A 19,033-nucleotide genomic window follows, 5' to 3' on the forward strand; every position below is an offset into this window, starting at 1 on the left:
CGGAATGGGACCACAATGACGTGAGCATAAATTATTATAAAGATAATCAGCTAGGAGAAAGTGCCGTACCTGCTAAGATGGCAGCTTATTCATGTGTTTCCGTTCGTTTTGGTTCGCTATTCTAGATGTTTTGAAAGATATTTGTTGCAGATAAGGCAGGAAATGTCCAACGTCATGCCGCTGACCAAAGAATTAAAGTGAGAACGAGATTTAAGCTTACACTCGAAGAAAGATATAGTTGTCGAAAAAAGAGTAAATCTAAATAAATACAACCAACGCGAAAAAATCTGGCAATCATTTAATTAATATGGTTCCATTACTGACTGTCAAGAAGGCATATATCGATGTTTGGTGAACTGTCTTCTTGTTAAGCTATCAAGAAACTAGAGAGCACAGCCTAATATGGTCGACAAAATTTCTGGTGTTGTCTAGGGATACGTGATACAGACTGCGCAAATTAAAGTTACCCCAGAAAATGCACTGCACAAAGAACTTAAGAGATCACATTTTACATCCCGTTGTTTTCTCCTGCTGTAACGTTAGCAGTCGCAAGTAGTGGGGCTAGTCAGGCGTCAACCCGCTCTCCATTGTTGCCAGATGTATCCAAGATGGCGATGATTACGTCATCCAAGATGGCGGCATGTAGGCTTGGCAACAGTGTGTGATGTCATCCAAGATAAGTTAATTGGGCTACCTGCATTAACCTAAGTCATCCAACCTCCACCCCTTCCTAGGAATTGCCGGGAAAAGGACTCAGCCTGCCCTGTGCTGCTGGAGTGAGGAAGGAGTGTACTTTATTTATTTTGGAACATTTTGTTTAGGGATGGAGTATATTTATCAAAGTGATACAGAACACACACTCTGGCATGCCACACAGCTTATAGACCTGCAAACTACTCGTAAATAAATCATGTATAATGCTCTACTCATGCACTTGCTAATTGTAAACTGTGAAAATAATGCATTGCACTGTCTACAGACATGCAAACCACTCGTAAATAATGCAATACATTTACGTCCAGAGAGCTAAACAACTTGTAAATTTTCAAAATTGAGCCATGGTAAAAATTGCAGTTTTGAAGAGTACACCATAGCACATAGTGTGAAGCAGTCGCCCTCCGTTTCTGGCGGTGGTGCCGCGATGGCAATCACAGCTTTGGTGTCTTCCTCTGGTGGGAAAGGATAAAGGTTGCCAGTTCATGTGCGTTTAATGGGGCTATGAGCTCGCCAGTTAGTCAGTCTGGTTGAGTCAGTCATTCTACGGTCAGTCCCCAGCTTGCTAGTCTGTCTCTCGTCCGAATTTGTGAGGCAGTTAGTGTCTGTCTGTCGTCCGGAGTGCTAGTATGTCTTTCGTTTGGATCAATCTTTAAAGCTGGATAAATGAGAATCTTTCCACTCTGCCAGTAAGAGAACTCAGCGACTGGTCACCCAGTTGGGGCTTAGTTCCTGCACTTTAGGCCGGAAGTATGCTCGAGTTTGCTCAGGCAATGGTCATTGGCGGTTTGATCGATCGGTTGGTCGGTCGCGCACTGAGACACAAGATGACTTGTCTGCCTTGAGCGTCGGCACATGTGAGGTCGCCAAGTGAGTACGACATCCGTCTGGCCAGTGCGAGCTGCGGCGCCGTGGTGTAACTGGTTCTCCGAGCGCTTCTTGGCCCCTTCAGTTACCAACTTGTGGAGCTTGGCTCGGTCCTTTCCTGGTGCAGGGGTGTCGTTTTGCCAGTGGGCGTGTTTCCTCTGCATGGCTGGGTCCGAGCCAGTATTTCTGCCGTCTTGTGTTTGGAAGTGAGTGGGAGACGCACCAGCAGTGCAGTCGCAATGGAGCAGCAGTCGCAGACCGAACAGTGGGCAGTCGGTCGGTTGGTGCGGACCAGGAAAGACGGGAGATCGGCGCCCTTTCCTGCGTCCGTTGAAGCGGCTGGCAGCGGGCGGGTCGGGAGAGCGATTTGGGAGTGCTGTGCCGGTCTTCTCCAGAAATCGCAGTTTATTAGAAAATAAGTGATTGGTGATATGTTGTTTCATTTACCTGCCTCTGTCATGTCTGTCGGATTTGGTATGTTAACGAATTTATTGCTTGGAGTGTAATGGCCTAATTCCTGAAATATGTTTTTATCTTGACTATCATCTTGAGAGGCGATATATGTGTATTGTAGAGCGTGTTAACTCTTTTGGCCAAACTTGTATAATTTTATATAAGATTGCATTTCGAGGGATTTTATTTAAATCGTCATTTTAATATATAAAGTTGCCACTGTTCCACCATAAGACTTTTCATAGAAGTTAAAATCAAGTTGTACCATCAGTGGCTACTTAATCTTTTAATTTTAGTGTTTTGTAACATTTCCATCGCTCCTACAAGGTGTGCTTGTGTGAATTGTAAAAACTTTTAGTTTAAAGTAATCTGGTATGTTACAGATTTGCACCAGTGTAGTCTCTCAGTGGTTGTTATGAGCTGTCATGACTATGGCCGTGTCAAAAGGGAGTGGCAAGGTTCTCAGCCCGACGGCTCATACACACAAAAATTTGTTCCTTTCTGCCTCTGAATAAATTGTAACTTTATGTTTATAGAAAAAAAAAATTTAGGAATAAAATTCCAGCCGGCTAGAGTGGCTAAGCGGTTCTAGTTGCTACAGTCTGCTCAGAGACATTTTTTTAATAAAATTCCTGTTTGTTAAAAGCAATTTGATTATGGTTTCATCAGTTATTCCCTGGCAACTACTTCCACGCTCACATAGTGTGATGAAATGTGTTAATGTTCTTGATGAATCGCTAGTAAATAAATAAATTCTTACGAAAAATAATGTACACATACACCGTCTGCCACCCCCTGTAGACCGTACAGGAGGCTTCCCGCAGCCCTGCGAAGTGACGGATGCCCGTATGCATCAGGTGGTGACATCCCTTTCATACTTCATACCTGAGAAATTCCTCTCAAAATACGTGTTCACCTAGGCACCATTGCTGATGCGACCGGGAGGGACTGCAGACGCTCAATGGGCTCGCAGCATCACAATCATGAGTCGCCGCCCGACACAGGTGAAATTTGCCTCTGCTTTTGGGTATACTGCCGGTCTTATAGTGACATCGCAGAACTCCAAGGCATGCTCACGCTGGTCTCATACGCGAGATGCCTCTGGGCAGCACGTGTCTCTACCGCTGATGACAGAGAAGCACAGGGCGCATTGTTCCTAGCGCGACGAGAGGGATGTGCTTAACTGCAAAAGCGTAGAATACCATCGAATGCACTCTTCCCAGGGGATGGGGATTGCATCATTCAACATGATCGAGTACCTGTTCATAATGCATGGCCTGACAGAGTCCTGACCTGAATCCTATACAACACCTTTGGGATGTTTTGGAATGCCGACTTCATGCCAAGCCTCACCGACTGACAACAATACCTCTCCTCAGTGCAGCACTCGTTTTTGAATGACACTACTGTGTCATTACATTTGCCAGTGAGCAGCTCCTGCTACCTAAATAACAGCTTCATGTAGCAGTGTCGCATTATCTCCTTATCAGTATACTTTTGCTCCAGGTAACGGTTATTGTTACGAAGAGTTTCGAAAAACTTTACCGGACTGCGGCACACCGATGCTTTGTAATCCTTCTATAAGATAATCTGCTAGTTATTCCTATCTTGGGTGTCCTGTGACCAGAAGATCTTTAGGAAAGCCTCTCTGAATTCGCCATAGCTGCGGCAGTTTTCTGCAAAGCTACACATGTTGTCTGCTATTGAACCTTCGAGGTATCCACTGACAAATTTCTATTTGACTCTAGTGGCTATGATTCCGGTAGCACCCTATCACACTGAGCAATCTATGTCTTGGGATGTCATGAATTGTGGTTCTTTCTGTAAACCTAAAAATTTTGAATAGAGAGAAAATGTTTTAAGTCGAAATAATCATAATTTTGCGCCTCTGGAATTCTGGCGAGCGTGTGCCCAAGGTTTCATAGCCGACCGATCCGTGAATGCTATTGTACCCTCGTCTCGTGTCACCAAAGTCATGTCTCAATGTTTCCGTGAGTCTGACTCGCGCGCAGTTGTGTTTCGGCTCGGTGCTTTCTGCACTACGAGCCACTGAGTGTGCGCACTCAGTCGAACACCGTAGCCCGTTAAGCGGGAGCTCCTGTCGTATATGCATGTGCGCCGGGGATGTGGCTACGAGTTTGCTTTCAAAATTTTGACTTCCCTGGTGACCAACGAACTTGTGGCGATGTGCTGTTGCTTCTGCATGAATTTCTACACTAGCGACAGTTTGCACATTTGTCTCATCCCAACAGCCAGCTCATCCTGCTGGGTAGTGACACGTTTGCTTGTCGTTGTTTTACAACTTTTCTTCTTGTGTCTTTTCAGCTACTCTCTGTATCTGTTTTTATTTTTTAAGAGCAGAAACAGACTTCTTGGTCACGCTCACTACGACCTTTGCGTGCGCTCCTGATATCGCGCAATATTCGGCACTTTTTCGCGCATCTCGTGCTACTAATGTGGCTGTCCTAGCTTCATGTTTGGACTCTACGACTACTTTTCGGTTTCATATGACCTTTCCTGGTGTCTTCAAGTTTTGATTTTGCACCCTTAATTTCATTCTTGACTTAATATACATTTCGACAAACTCATCATCGCTCCTTTAAAGCCGGCCGGAGTGGCCGTGCGGTTCTGGGCGCTACAGTCTGGAACCGGGCGACCGCTACGGTCGCAGGTTCGAATCCTGCCTCGGACATGGATGTGTGTGTTGTCCATAGCTTAGTTAGATTTAAGTAGTTCTAAGTCTAGGGTTCTGATGACCTCAGATGTCAGGTCCCATAGTGCTTAGAGCCATTTTAACCACAACTGCTCTACGACCCCTTGCGCGAAAAATCGGACTGTTAGTTTCTCTTATTGTACCTCTTTCCTTATTTACAGAACCTACATGGGGTGCCACCTCGGCATCATATTCACGTTCATTTTCTTAGTGAACTGAAACCTCATCATCAGAATATTCGCATTTTAAATTTGTGCCCTACTTGCAGAAGGATTTAAATGAACGCCTTCCATTGTTCGGTCTTGTTCCGCATCAGTGGCTGACTCGTGTTCCATTTTGGAAGACATTAGTGCGCAGCCTTTCTCACTTTACGAATAAACTTTGCTTCTCGTACACATTCAAATCGATAGCTACTTCCGCAAATTTACGATTCTAAAGCATCACGATCCACAACTCTACTCTGATAGTCTTTTAAACACTGCAGACATTTATACCTAAGCCCATGAAACAAAACCTACTTTAAAATGTCGTGCACATCCCCGTAACCAAATTTGTTCTACAAAAGCTTCCACAACGCTGTTAGCAACGACGCAACATCACAAAAGAAGTGACGCAGAAGTCGCTGAGAAGACACAATGAGGAAAAAAAAATTGAGACAGACAATACGCAAACTGAAATAAAATAACTAAAACGTACTAAAGATTGCTGAAATTCATCGCAATGGGCCAAACTCGACCCTAAATGTTCTCAATGCATTATAATCTTACACAGAAAAAAAGAAAGAAAAACGCCACTGTTCTGCAAAATAATGCCCTAACTACCTAACAAAAGTATCATGATTCGAGATCCTGGCCAAGGGACGCCAGTTACAAGCAGTCACCTGCTTCAATCATAAATAATGTCTGAGTGATGCTAAATGTTATTAGCGTTACGTAAAGAAAAGCATTATCATCTCAGTAACCATCAAATCGTAAGTAGGTCCTTAATTTTTATATATAAAATTAGTAAATTTACTCGTGGTACTTTGTTGCCCGTGCCTTTGGTCACTTTCAGAACTCAAGTTAATAATCAATTAACTAGAATGAGATTTTCACTTTGCAGTGGAGTGTGGGCTGATATGAAACTTCCTGGCAGATTAAAACTGTCTGTCGGACCGAGACTCGAACTCGGGACCTTTGCCTTTCGCAGGCAAGTGCTCTACCAACTTTTTTTCTTTTATTAATCTCGTTTTGTTCGTTGTAGTTGGTTGCATCTGCTCGGGGCGGACATCGCATGACACCCATTTCAGTTCGTCGTTGATCCATAAACTCATTTTTTTTTATTTCTTAGGACAACTAACCCTCTGACCGAACACGCTGAGCTACCGTGCCAGCCACCAACTGAGCTACCCAAGCACGACTCACGCCCCTTCCTCATAGCTTTACTTCGGCCAGTACGTCGTCTCCTACATTCCAAACTTCACAGAAGCTTTTCTGCGAACCTTGCAGAACTAGCACTCCTGAAGGAAAGGAAATTGCGGAGACATGGCTTAGCCACAGCCTTAAGGATGTTTCCAGAATGAGATTTTCACTCCGCAGCGGAGTGTGCGCTGATATGGAAGGTAGGAGACGAGGTACTGGCAGAGGTAATGCTGTGAGGACAGGGCGTGAGTCGTGCTTGGTTAGTTCAATTGGTGGAGCACTTGCCCGAGAAAGGCAAAGGTCCCGAGCTCGAGTCTCGGTCCGGCACTAAGTTTTAATCTGCCGGGAAGTTTCATCAATTAACGAATTTAATAAGACTGAATCTTAAATTGCTGTGTACCTATGTATCACCACAATAAAGTAAAAATAGTGAATAGTGGAGGGAGTATGAATGAATATTTAAGTTTAAAAAAATAATGACAAGTTTTGTTAAACCTTTTGTAACTTTAACTAGCTGATAAATATTATACAAAAGTGACAAACACAGATCAGAAAAGGAATGCTGTTTCATTGGCGAAGCATACATAGGGGTGGAAACTACACAAAATCTCCACTGAGTTAATCCCTTTTACAATACAATCTGACTTTGTGTATATGTATTCACTGTGAGGACCAACTGTATTCAAATGGAATCAGTTACGACCATGTCTACGACAAACTATGTTTCACCTAAGAACAGGGAGCTGTGAATACCATTTAACAATCCTACGTCGGTGCATGACTGTTTTACCAGTTCACTTTGACTCAGGCGGCAGCAGAAAATGGCGGGCTGTGGACGAGGACCGGTGCACTGTGGCAGGTGTAAGGTTTTGATGCATCTACGACAATTTGCTAACTACAATATCTGGCATTATGATTACCAGAACGCGAGAAAATTCCCTATGAGGGCCTTGAAATACCGGCAGATTTCAGTGAGAGGTGCATCCGTTCACTGGTCTGGTCAAACCAACTTGACCAACGGGTACGACAGTGCGTGCTGTGATTATCAAACGTCGGACGGCCGACTCAGGACAAGTAAGTCCACCCATGAGAAACATACACTCCTGGAAATTGAAATAAGATCACCGTGAATTCATTGCCCCAGGAAGGGGAAAGTTTATTGACACATTCCTGGAGTCAGATACATCACATGATCACACTGGCAGAACCACAGGCACATAGACACAGGCAACAGAGCATCCACAATGTCGGCACTAGTACAGTGTATATCCACCTTTCGCAGCAATGCAGGCTGCTATTCTCCCATGGAGACGATCGTAGAGATGCTGGATGTAGTGCTGTGGAACGGCTTGCCATGCCATTTCCACCTGGCGCCTCAGTTGGACCAGCGTTCGTGCTGGACGTGCAGACCGCGTGAGACGACGCTTCATCCAGTCCCAAACATGCTCAAGGGGGGACAGATCCGGAGATCTTGCTGGCCAGGGTAGTTGAATTACACCTTCTAGAGCACGTTGGGTGGCGCGGGATACATGCGGACGTGCATTGTCCTGTTGGAACAGCAAGTTCCCTTGCCGGTCTAGGAATGGTAGAACGATGGGTTCGATGACGGTTTGGATGTACCGTGCACTATTCAGTGTCCCTTCGACGATCACCAGAGGTGTACGGCCAGTGTAGGAGATCGCTCCCCACACCATGATGCCGGGTGTTGGCCCTGTGTGCCTCGGTCGTATGCAGTCCTGATTGTGGCGCTCACCAGCACGGCGCCAAACACGCATACGACCATCATTGGCACCAAGGCAGAAGCGACTCTCATCGCTGAAGACGACACGTCTCCATTCGTCCCTCCATTCACGCCTGTCGCGACACCACTGGAGGTGGGCTGCACGATGTTGGGGCGTGAGCGGAAGACGGCCTAACGGTGTGCGGGACCGTAGCCCAGCTTCATGGAGACGGTTGCGAATGGTCCTCGTCGATACCCCAGGAGCAACAGCGTCCCTAATTTGCTGGGAAGTGGCGGTGCGGTCCCCTACGGCACTGCGTAGGATCCTACGGTCTTGGCGTGCATCCGTGCGTCGCTGCGTTCCGGTCCCAGGTCGACGGGCACGTGCACCTTCCGCCGACCACTGGCGACAACATAGATGTACTTTGGAGACGCCCCACGTGTTGAGCAATTCGGCGGTACGCGCTCCCGGCCTCCCGCATGCTCACTATACGCCCTCTCTATAAGTCCGTCAGCTGCACATACGATTCACGTCCACGCTGTCGCGGTATGCCACCAGTGTTAAAGACTGCGATGGAGCTCCGTTTGCCACGGCAAACTGGCTAACACTGACGGCGGCGGTGTACAAATGCTGCTCAGCTAGCGCCATGCGACGGCCAACACCGCGGTTCCTGGTGTGTCCGCTGTGCCGTGCGTGTGTGATCATTGCTTGTACAGCCCTCTCGCAGTGTCCGGAGCAAGTATGGTGGGTCTGACACACCTGTGTCAATGTGTTCTTTTTTCCATTTCCAGGAGTGTATGTTCGAGATGATAATGCAGTTCCACTGTCGGTACAGATGGAGGCTGCCACTTCACAAGATAAAGACCATACGTCTCCCTCACTGTGGAAAAATCTGAAGCTCTCCTTGAGGGGAGGAGCAGAAGAAAAATTATTGAATTACTATGATGGTAAACCCCTTACGTTATTTGATTTTCAAACAGCTGAGCAAAACTGAACGTACTCAGAAATTTCGATGTTTACTTATTCTGGTCAACACTAAATTGACACACGTATTTTATAGCGCAACGCAGCCTGACTTTCAATAATCCCTACAAAACAATGGCCCTGACTAACACTAACCTATACCTTTCATGAATCACTTACCGCACAAAAAGCTTCGTTACTCGAACTACTGCAATACAGCGAGCGCCACTACTGCCAGCTAAATAAAAGATTCTAACTACTGAAGGGACTAACTACCGATGGGCATAGATAGCAAATAAAAGATTTTGATAAAGAACAAACAATGTATTTACCTTAATAGTGTTCAAAAGTCATTATATATATATATATATATATATATATATATATATATATATATATATATCAGTTCATGACATCCAGTCTTACAAATTTACTGTCTTTGATGGACACATCTCCAGATCATCCGCTCTCAAAACTCCGCCATTTCTCTCCTATCATCCACCACTGCTGGCGGCTCACCTCCAACTGCGCAACGCTACGCGCTGTTCACATCCAAAACAATGTTCCAACAATGCAACCCAGCCACAGAATGCACACAGCACAGCCAGTGATTTTTCATACAGAGCGCTACGTGGCGTTACCAACATAAAAAAACTGAACAGCCTACTGACATGTTCTGTAGCCGATCCAGACGCAACACCAAGGTTCCTTCGCTGGGTGAGCAAGCCTCTACTCTGCATATGCTGAGAGGAGCCAATCAGCGACTCCAAATCTCTCTTGTCTGAAAAAAAGAAGGTTTCCGGCACCGTTCTTACAGTAAGAATGGCCATGTTTTGGCAAAAAACACGTACCTAGTAGGTAGCCAGGACCACAGTCCCCCATTTACAGAGAGAGATATTATCTTTCTGGGCCGACCATTCCCAATTTCTGAAAGAAGGCTGTGAAGCTCCCAGCGAGTCGCACCTATGAAATACATATTTTTCCTGCTCGCTAAAAGAACCTGACGATTCCTGGCGTCAGGGAATTACAGTCTTGCCTCCACTAAACAGTATACCAGCCGCTCAGTCCATATCATCCTTGTTTCTAACATCGGTTTTTTGACCTTCCTACCATTTGCACAAAAGATCAGTTTACAGCATTCTGTTTCAAATGGTTTCCTCTACTCACTCTCCACCATCCAGCCACCTTTGCAACAGACTGCTGCCTGGTCCAGGAAAATGTTTTGGAAACTGGTGCCCTCCTCTCTGACCCTAAACAGGGAGGAAGAGAGGGCATGGGCCAGAAGTCCCTCTGCAGGTAAGATCCACTCAGCACTCCTTCCCAGAATGATTCACATGGCCAGGTTATTGCACTCAACATATGTGGCCCCCAATTCATCTACTTCCTTGTTCCCTGTAGCCTCTACTACAGCCCCTCGGGTACAAGTTCTCTACAGGTTACACATGTAGTTATAATAACAATTTGTCCACAATTTCCTCATATAAAAAGTCATAAGCGACACATACTAAATGTAGCACTAGGTAAAACCGAGATCATGTTTTAAAATATTGTCACGTAGAAGAAGGTGTAATTAGATGAATGACGAACACTAACTTCACTTAACGAAGGTTTATTCAGCACTTGAATATACAAGAGCGCGGAGCGAACTGCATCCGGCCAGAACATATACAGTTTATATAAAGCTACAGAACATTCCAGTACAATGATCCTTGACATTTGTGGATACTTTTAGAATGTACTCGAACTGAATATAAAAATTGAAATTGTACATGCCAGGTGAGTTTTGAAATTACGCCACTCCATGCTACATTTTAGTATCATAATGACCACACCACAGAGCTACTCAGCTTCTTCTGCGACAATACCAATGATAATCTGACTGAATGTGGGATATGGGCACCTTCCTGGCTTCTAGACTGACCATTCTGACATGGTGACTCCCAAGTTCATCTACAAAAAAAAGTATTCTTCTGTGCCAGGCTGTACACGAAGCCAATCAGAACTTTTGCAAGTATCAAAATTATTCTGTACTTCAGTAACGTACCACTCATGATTGCGATTATTAAATTAGTAATTCCCACTTCTATTCCAATCTATGTCTGCACAAAATGTTCACTATATTCTCTCTACATGTGTGTGCAACATCTAGTCATGTTGTTGTTGTTGTTGTTGTTGTCTTCAGTCCTGAGACTGGTTTGATGCAGCTCTCCATGCTACCCTATCCTGAGCAAGCTTCTTCATCTCCCAGTACCTACTGCAACCTACATCCTTCTGAATCTGTTTAGTGTATTCATCTCTTGGTCTCCCTCTACGATTTTTACCCTCCACACTGCCCTCCAATGCTAAATTTGTGATCCCTCGATGTCTCAGAACATGTCCTACCAACCGATCCCTTCTTCTAGTCAAGTTGTGCCACAAACTCCTCTTCTCCCCAATCCTATTCAATACCTCCTCGTTAGTTATGTGATCTACCCATCTAATCTTCAGCATTCTTCTGTAGCACCACGTTTCGAAAGCTTCTATTCTCTTCTTGTCCAAACTAGTTATCGTCCATGTTTCACTTCCATACATGGCTACACTCCAAACAAATACTTTCAGAAACTACTTCCTGATACATAAATCTATATTCGATGTTAACAAATTTTTCTTCTTCAGAAACGCTTTCCTTGCCATTGCCAGTCTACATTTTATATCCTCTCTACTTCGACCATCATCAGTTATTTTACTTCCTAAATAGCAAAACTCCTTAACTAGTTTAAGTGTCTCATTTCCTAAACTAATTCGCTCAGCATCACCCGATTTAATTTGACTACATTCCATTATCCTTGCTTTGCTTTTGTTGATGTTCATCTTATATCCTCCTTTCAAGACAGTGTCCGTTCCATTCAACTGCTCTTGCAAGTCCTTTGCCATCTCTGACAGAATTACAATGTCATCGGCGAACCTCAAAGTTTTTACTTCTTCTCCATGAATTTTAATACCTACTCCGAATTTTTCTTTTGTTTACTTTACTGCTTGCTCAATTTACAGATTGAATAACATCGGGGAGAGGTTACAATCCTGTCTCACTCCTTTCCCAACCACTGCTTCCCTTTCATGGCCCTCGACTCTTATGTGTGGCATCTGGTTTCTGTACAAATTGTAAATGGCCTTTCGCTCCCTGTACTTTACACCTGCCACCTTCAGAATTTGAAAGAGAGTATTCCAGTCAACATTGTCAAAAGCTATCTCCAAGTCTACAAATGCTACAAACGTAGGTTTGCCTTTCCATAATCTTTCTTCTAAGATAGGTCGTAAGGTCAGTATTGCCTCACGTGTTCCAACATTTATATGGAATCCAAAATGATCCTCCCCGAGGTCCGCATCTACCAGTTTTTCCATTCGTCTGTAAAGAATTCGCGTTAGTATTTTGCAGCTGTGTCTTATTAAACTGATAGTTATGTAATTTTCACATCTGTCAGCACCTGCTTTCTTTGGGATTAGAATTATTATATTCTTCTTGAAGTCTGAGGGTATTTCACCTGTCTCATACATCTTGCTCACCAGCTGGTAGAGTTTTGTCATGACTGGCTCTCCTGGGGCCTTGTTTCGACTCAGGTCTTTCAGTGCTCTGTCAAACTCTTCACGCAGTATCTTATCTCCCATTTCGTCTTCATCTACATCCTCTTCCATTTCCATAATATTGTCCTCAAGTACATCGCCCTTGTATAAACCTTCTATATACTCCTTCCACCTTTCTGCCTTCCCTTCTTTGCTTAGAACTGGGGTGCCATCTGAACTCTTGATATTCATACATATGGTTCTCTTCTCTCCAAAGGTCTCTTTAATTTTCCTGTAGGCAGTATCTATCTGACCCCTAGTGAGATAAGCTTCTACATCCTTACATTTGTCCTCAAGCCATCCCTGCTTAGCCATTTTGCACTTCCTGTCGATCTCATTTTTGAGACGTTTGTATTCCTTTTTGCCTGTATCATTTACTGCATTTTTATATTTTCTTCTTTCATCAATTAAATTCAATATCTCTTCTGTTACCCAAGAATTTCTAGCAGCCCTCGTCTTTTTACCTACTTTATCCTCTGCTGCCTTCATTACTTCATCCCTCAAAGCTACCCATTCTTCTTCTACTATGTTTCTTTCCCCCGTTCCTGTCAATTGTTCCCTTATGCTCTCCTTGAAACTCTGTACAACCTCTGGTTCTTTCAGCTTATCCAGATCCCATGTCCTAAAATTCCCACCTTTTTGCAGTTTCTTCAGTTTTAACCTACAGGTCATAACCAGTAGATTGTGGTCAGAGTCCACATCTGTCCCTGGAAATGTCCTACAATTTAAAACCTGATTCCTAAATCTCTGTCTTACCATTATATAATCTATCTGATACCTTTTAGTACCTCCAGGATTCTTCCATGTATACAACCTTCTTTTATGATTCTTGAACCAAGTGTTAGCTATGATTAAGTTAAAGCCACCCATACCAAATGTAGTAGTGGGTAAAACCGAGATCATGTCCTAAAATATTAATGATAATCTGACTGACAATGTGGGATATGGGCATATTCCAGACTTCTAGACTGACCATTCTGACATAGTGATGTTCAAGTTCATCCACAAAAAATCTTCTGTGCCAGGAAGTACACAAACCCAATCAGCATTTTAGCAGGCATCAAAATTATTCTGTACTTCAGTAACGTACCACTCATGATTGTGATTATTAGATTCGTAATTCCCCCTTCTTTTGCATTCTGTGTTTGTATTTTTGACAAACTAAGCTTTGTACAGTCTGCACAAAACGTTCGCTATGTTCTCTCCACATGTATGTGCAATATCTAGGACACTTTCAGTTTTATAATTTCTTTCGTTTCCCTGTTCTCATTTATTAGGTAGTGTCTATCGATGGTTAACCTTCGCTTTGCCATTACTTCTGATATTATCCGTATGTTTCAGTAGACCTCCACATTACTTATCATTTTACAAATATTTGTGGTTTCTACTGAACCTGTTATTTCTCTTACACTCATTTTTGGAGTATCTCTATACTGTACGGTTTATGACACTCGTATGCATATAAACATTCTAATTTAACTTTGGTTTTATTCATTTCTTCTTGCAGACATTTTAGTTATTTTTCATTTATTTGACTTTTTTTGTCGCACTCGTTCATCGGTCATGGCGTTAAGCAGCAATTACGCTACATATGTTAATCAAAAGTGTGCAGTGCTTGCTTTTCCATTTTCAGTACAGTCACTAAGCTTTTTTACTAACTGTACGTCACTCCGAGTATGATTAAAGGCCGTAAGCGATTGAAATATGTTCGTCAACGGATCTTGTTCCTCGCAAGCAACGTAATAGCAAAAGCTACGACTTCAGCGGAGCGCTCATTTCTGCCTCCGGGACGTTTCTACTTTGCCTTGCCGGTCATTTTCATTCCGAGACGCCGTAACGAGATTGCGATCGCTGCAGCCGCCGCCGAGACTGCTCGCGTTCGGCAGGGGCACTTATAATATTACCTCCAGAGTCGGCCTTTCCGCGGAAATAATGCAGTAAACTCCTAAGTGAAACGCGACACGATAACCGAGTTCCAACGTCGGGGCCCGCGCGCGCCACATCGCGCTCAATTTCCGACGTTCCGGGCTACAAATGAGCTCCGTGCGGGCTATTTGGAAGGGCTCATTGCCGAGGGTAAGCGCTAGCTGATCGCCTGCCTCCTAATCTAGATAGCGTCTCCTTCTGGGCACACTAATAGAGACGAAATAATGTAGTATCGTGTGTGTGTGTGTGTGTGTGAATGTGTATATGTGTGCGTTTCCTAGAGCACTGGCTGGCATACTGTTCTATAAAAGGTGATTTTGTAACCTCTTGAATTCTATACATAGCATTGTCAGGATGTCTGAATTAATTATAATTTCTTTTTCACTTCTTAGTTGCTATAATTTGACAACATGGCATGTCATGGCATTTCAGAACCTTGAGAAAATCTTTAGATTACAGGTTACTCGTAAGTACCTTCCTAATTTCAGTAGACGGTTGGTCGGAAACTACGAGATATACACATAATTTCCTTAATAAACATAGAATTTTTATACTTATGAGAGGCACAAACAGTAGATAAAAGAAGTGAGCTATTCATGCATCCATAACCTGCAGTAGTGTAGAAGCAAGTAGGTTAACGATTATGTATTAATTACATATTGCATGTTCCCTACGTTTTTATATCTAAATCTAACAATTATTCCACAACTATTAAAAATTCTCAGTCATGAATTTTTAGAACTGTTAGTAATCTCCATGGGGTCAGTCCGATTTAAAAACGTGGTAATTAAAAAATCCTTTTTTGTGTAAATAACTGCTTCCTGCTTTTTAGTCTGGTGTAAGAGAAATTTTTCAATCGATTTCAGATAGTTTTGTGAGATTACAACCCGGATGCTCACCAATTATCGCTCTCCCCACGAACCATCCGCCGCTGCGACAGGATAGGATATGGCACTGGTACACAAAGCACCCTCCACCACACGCCAGACAAACTCGCGTTTGTACTGCATTCTCATATTTTTCTGACCTATGTTTAAAATTTCTAGTCTCTGGGGTCATCGGTAAATTTTAAAATTCTGAAATTTGCACTGAACAGGCAGACGAAAGCGGTATTCACCTTCTCTCTCTCTCTCTCTCTCTCTCTCTCTCTCTCCCGTCCACTCAAATGCGCCTTTCCTCGCCACCACCACCCCCCAGCACCACCGCTATGGATCAGACAGACAAAACGGGTTAATATTGCATTTCCATCCACTTCTGAGCTATATTTAAAATTAAAAGTCTCTAGCTCATTAAGAAGTTATTTCAAAACCAATGGCAGAATTTGTTCCGAAACAGACAGGAAAGCGGCCTAATACTCGTAAAACATCTCGTAGAAATAATACATTCCCTACATCGAGCTTCTCTCGAAGTTTCGATTCTTAATATGCGGCGTTGCGTAGTTGCAAAGCGAACCACTGAGAGACAGGTGTGTCGTAATATCAGGTACAACGGAACTATGCCTGAGTCTTGTGTCCTTGAATTCGCTACATGTGAGTCAATTCTGACTCAGGTATCAGGTAACAGCTGCAACAGATAAAACTACACATATGTGGCAGTGTGCACTCCATGAGACTGGATGTTCATGCGGAATGAAGAAAACAGACCAACTGGAACCGTCAGGGAAGAATGGGAAGTGTATGCCGGAATTATTTGTCAGGAGCCTAAGGAAATCGATCACACGTGTGAACAGAGGACTGGAGATACTGCAATCGTACGTCTGCGACATTCTACGCAAACATCTCTCGCTTAACAAGAGAACGCACAAATGACTGCAGGCAAAAGCCGACAGAAATTCGTGCGTCTGCAACACGATCGATGAGCGAAGCTTACTACCACCATAACTTACCAATAGATTTAGCCGAACCCGAGAAAATTCTGGTCCTACGTAGAAATGTAATATTATTTGATTTCAGATACTTCGCATATGAGATATCTGTCGTAAAAGAAAAGGACAGTCAACGAGCTGTAGTTCGTAAAGATGCTAAGCATCACCGCGCGATAGTAAAGAGACGAAATATTTATTTTTTTAATGTGCGCGTATACCAAGGCTAGCGTCCAGCGTCTAAATACTCCAAATAAACACTATGACCCGCTGGGCGCAGATATTTAAAATCATTGTCGCGGCGCTTGATAGCAAGAATCTGCGAAGCAGGAGAAAGAACAATCTATCTTTTGTTAAGAAGTATTCTAGTGACTTCATTACCTTTTGTACTTTTGGTCGCCGATATGTTAAGACGTACTACATAGCATTGCTACAAGTCTTATTTTTATTTTGTGTAAAAACTACAATGTACTTACGCATACGCAAGGACATTTAATTTTAAGAAGGAACGGACTGACCAAGTAGCGATGATTGTACTGCGCCATGCACAAAATAAATATCAGATGCAAGTCATGCAATTATTGTGTATTTGTCAATGTACGGAAGTTTAATGCCAATTTGTTCAAAATATATTAATATTTTATGATGGAGTAATTTTCTTCTTATTCTTTTCTTTCACTAACCAAAAATGATTTTCAAATTGTATATGAGCTTTGTTACACGTTCGATCTTTATTTATTTATTTATTTATTTATGCATTTATTTTACCTGGCAAGATTAGGGCCTTCAGGCCCTCTCTTACACCTAACCAGGCATACTCAGATTGAACGAGTTACAGTTTCTACTTAACATTAAGGACATATAGCCTATTATGCAGTATTGATGTTAAAGAAAAAATAGATATTATAACAGTAGTACAATGATAATTATAACAATAAAAAATAATTATAACAATCAATAATAATAATAATAATAATAATAATTGTAATAATAATAATAATAATAATAATAATAATAATAATAATAATGACTATGTATATGAAAGTAAACATACTTTTCTTTTCTGAATGTCAGTCACATTGTTAGTTGGGAATTTTCTCGTTATGTTCTTGCAGCTTGTGAGTTATTCTCATCGAGCACAGACATAAGACGATAGAATGGGGTGAAAGAGATATATAAGAGGTAGATAGGTTAGAGGAAGAGAAATAGAACGGTAAAATTCGAAGCTGTGATGGAAAGGAGAAAGAAAGAGATGGGAGGGGCACAAGAATGGTGGCTATACCGTCCCTAATATGTATGTTTATCGCGGTGTCTCGGTTGTATTTGGGAGACCACTAACGTGTTCAACTTCGATCTGTTAATCTTTCTCTAGCGAAATTCCACTAATTTGCATTCATTACCATTTTTATATTCAAATAGGTCCCTTAGGTATTTTCATCGAAGATTCTGATTGCGTGAAGGCAATCCGGGTCAAAAGGTCAATTAAGAAAACCCCTTCGCTTAATCAATCAATACGTCTTGTGAACACAATCGAGAACCTGCGCATCGCTGATCAATTAATAATCTTTCTCTCTTTCTGAGTCGTACTAAAAAACGGTCACACAGGATAGCCTCCTGCACGCAATCTAGCGTGAGGCTGCAGTTTGTCAGTAAATATTACCAACGAACAGTGACAGCATCACTATTATTATTTACTAATATTTCTTATACAGAATTAGCAAGTTCCTAACGCCAGAAATCGTACGTCTGTATCATTCTACGCAAACATCTCGTGTTTAAAAAGAGAACGCACAAATGACTGCAGGCAAAAGCCAACAGAAATTCGTGCGTCTGTAACACGATCGATGAGCGAAGCTTACTACCACCATAACTTAGCAATAGAGCTTGACGAACAATTCTGGTCCTACGCAAAGTCGCTGACTGGATCTAAAGCTTCTATCCAGTCACTCGTTGAGCAGTCTGGTGTAGCTGTAGCAGATAGCAAAAGTAGAGCTGAAGTTTTAAATTTCCCATTTAAGAAATTGTTCAGGTAACAGAATCGTACAAAGATACCGTCGTTTGACCATCGCACAGACTCCCGTATGGAGGACATAGTAATAAGCATCGCTGGCGTAGAGAAACAATTGCAAGGCTTCAAAGCAAAGAAGTAGCCAGATCCTGATGAAATTCTAATTCGGTTTTACAGAGAGTGCTCTACAGCATTGGCCCATTACTTAGCTTACTTCTACTGCGAATCTCTCGCCCATCGTCAAGTCCTATGCGGCCGGAAAGAAGCGCAGGTCACTTCTGTGTAGACGAAAGGTAAAAGAACGGACCCGCAAAACTACAGACCAAAGCTTTTCACGTGAACTACGAAGGCACTCACTTAGCTGCTTTTCTCTCGGTCTGTCCTTGACTGTCTTTATATGAGATAATGTTCCCGAAACTTGCTCCAAAAACTCGTCTAATAACTGGCAGTCGTCATTTCCCTCTATATGATTGAATATTTTCTCCACTGACGAATTAATTCTTCCACTTTTTATACAGTTAGGTGACTAGCCAATAAAAATCTTTTTGCATCAGTCCTAGTGATATCTAGCATCTGCAGCGTGTAGATCCCCAAGAGCAGATAGATCTTCGGGTGGTGTCTCTCCTTTCATCCTTCCTCTCCTTTGCACGAGCTGTAATTGTATTACCGTAATTGAAGGATCCAACACCGTAATCTTTTCGGCTCTGTTTATGGAGTTTTTTCTTCTGTTAATAAAAAATTTATCAATAGCTTTCACATGAAATAGACAGCTAGTTTTAAAATCAAATTCGCTTCACCTGAAAGCAA

Source organism: Schistocerca gregaria, chromosome 6 (assembly GCF_023897955.1).
Source record: "Schistocerca gregaria isolate iqSchGreg1 chromosome 6, iqSchGreg1.2, whole genome shotgun sequence".
NCBI lineage: Eukaryota > Metazoa > Arthropoda > Insecta > Orthoptera > Acrididae > Schistocerca > Schistocerca gregaria.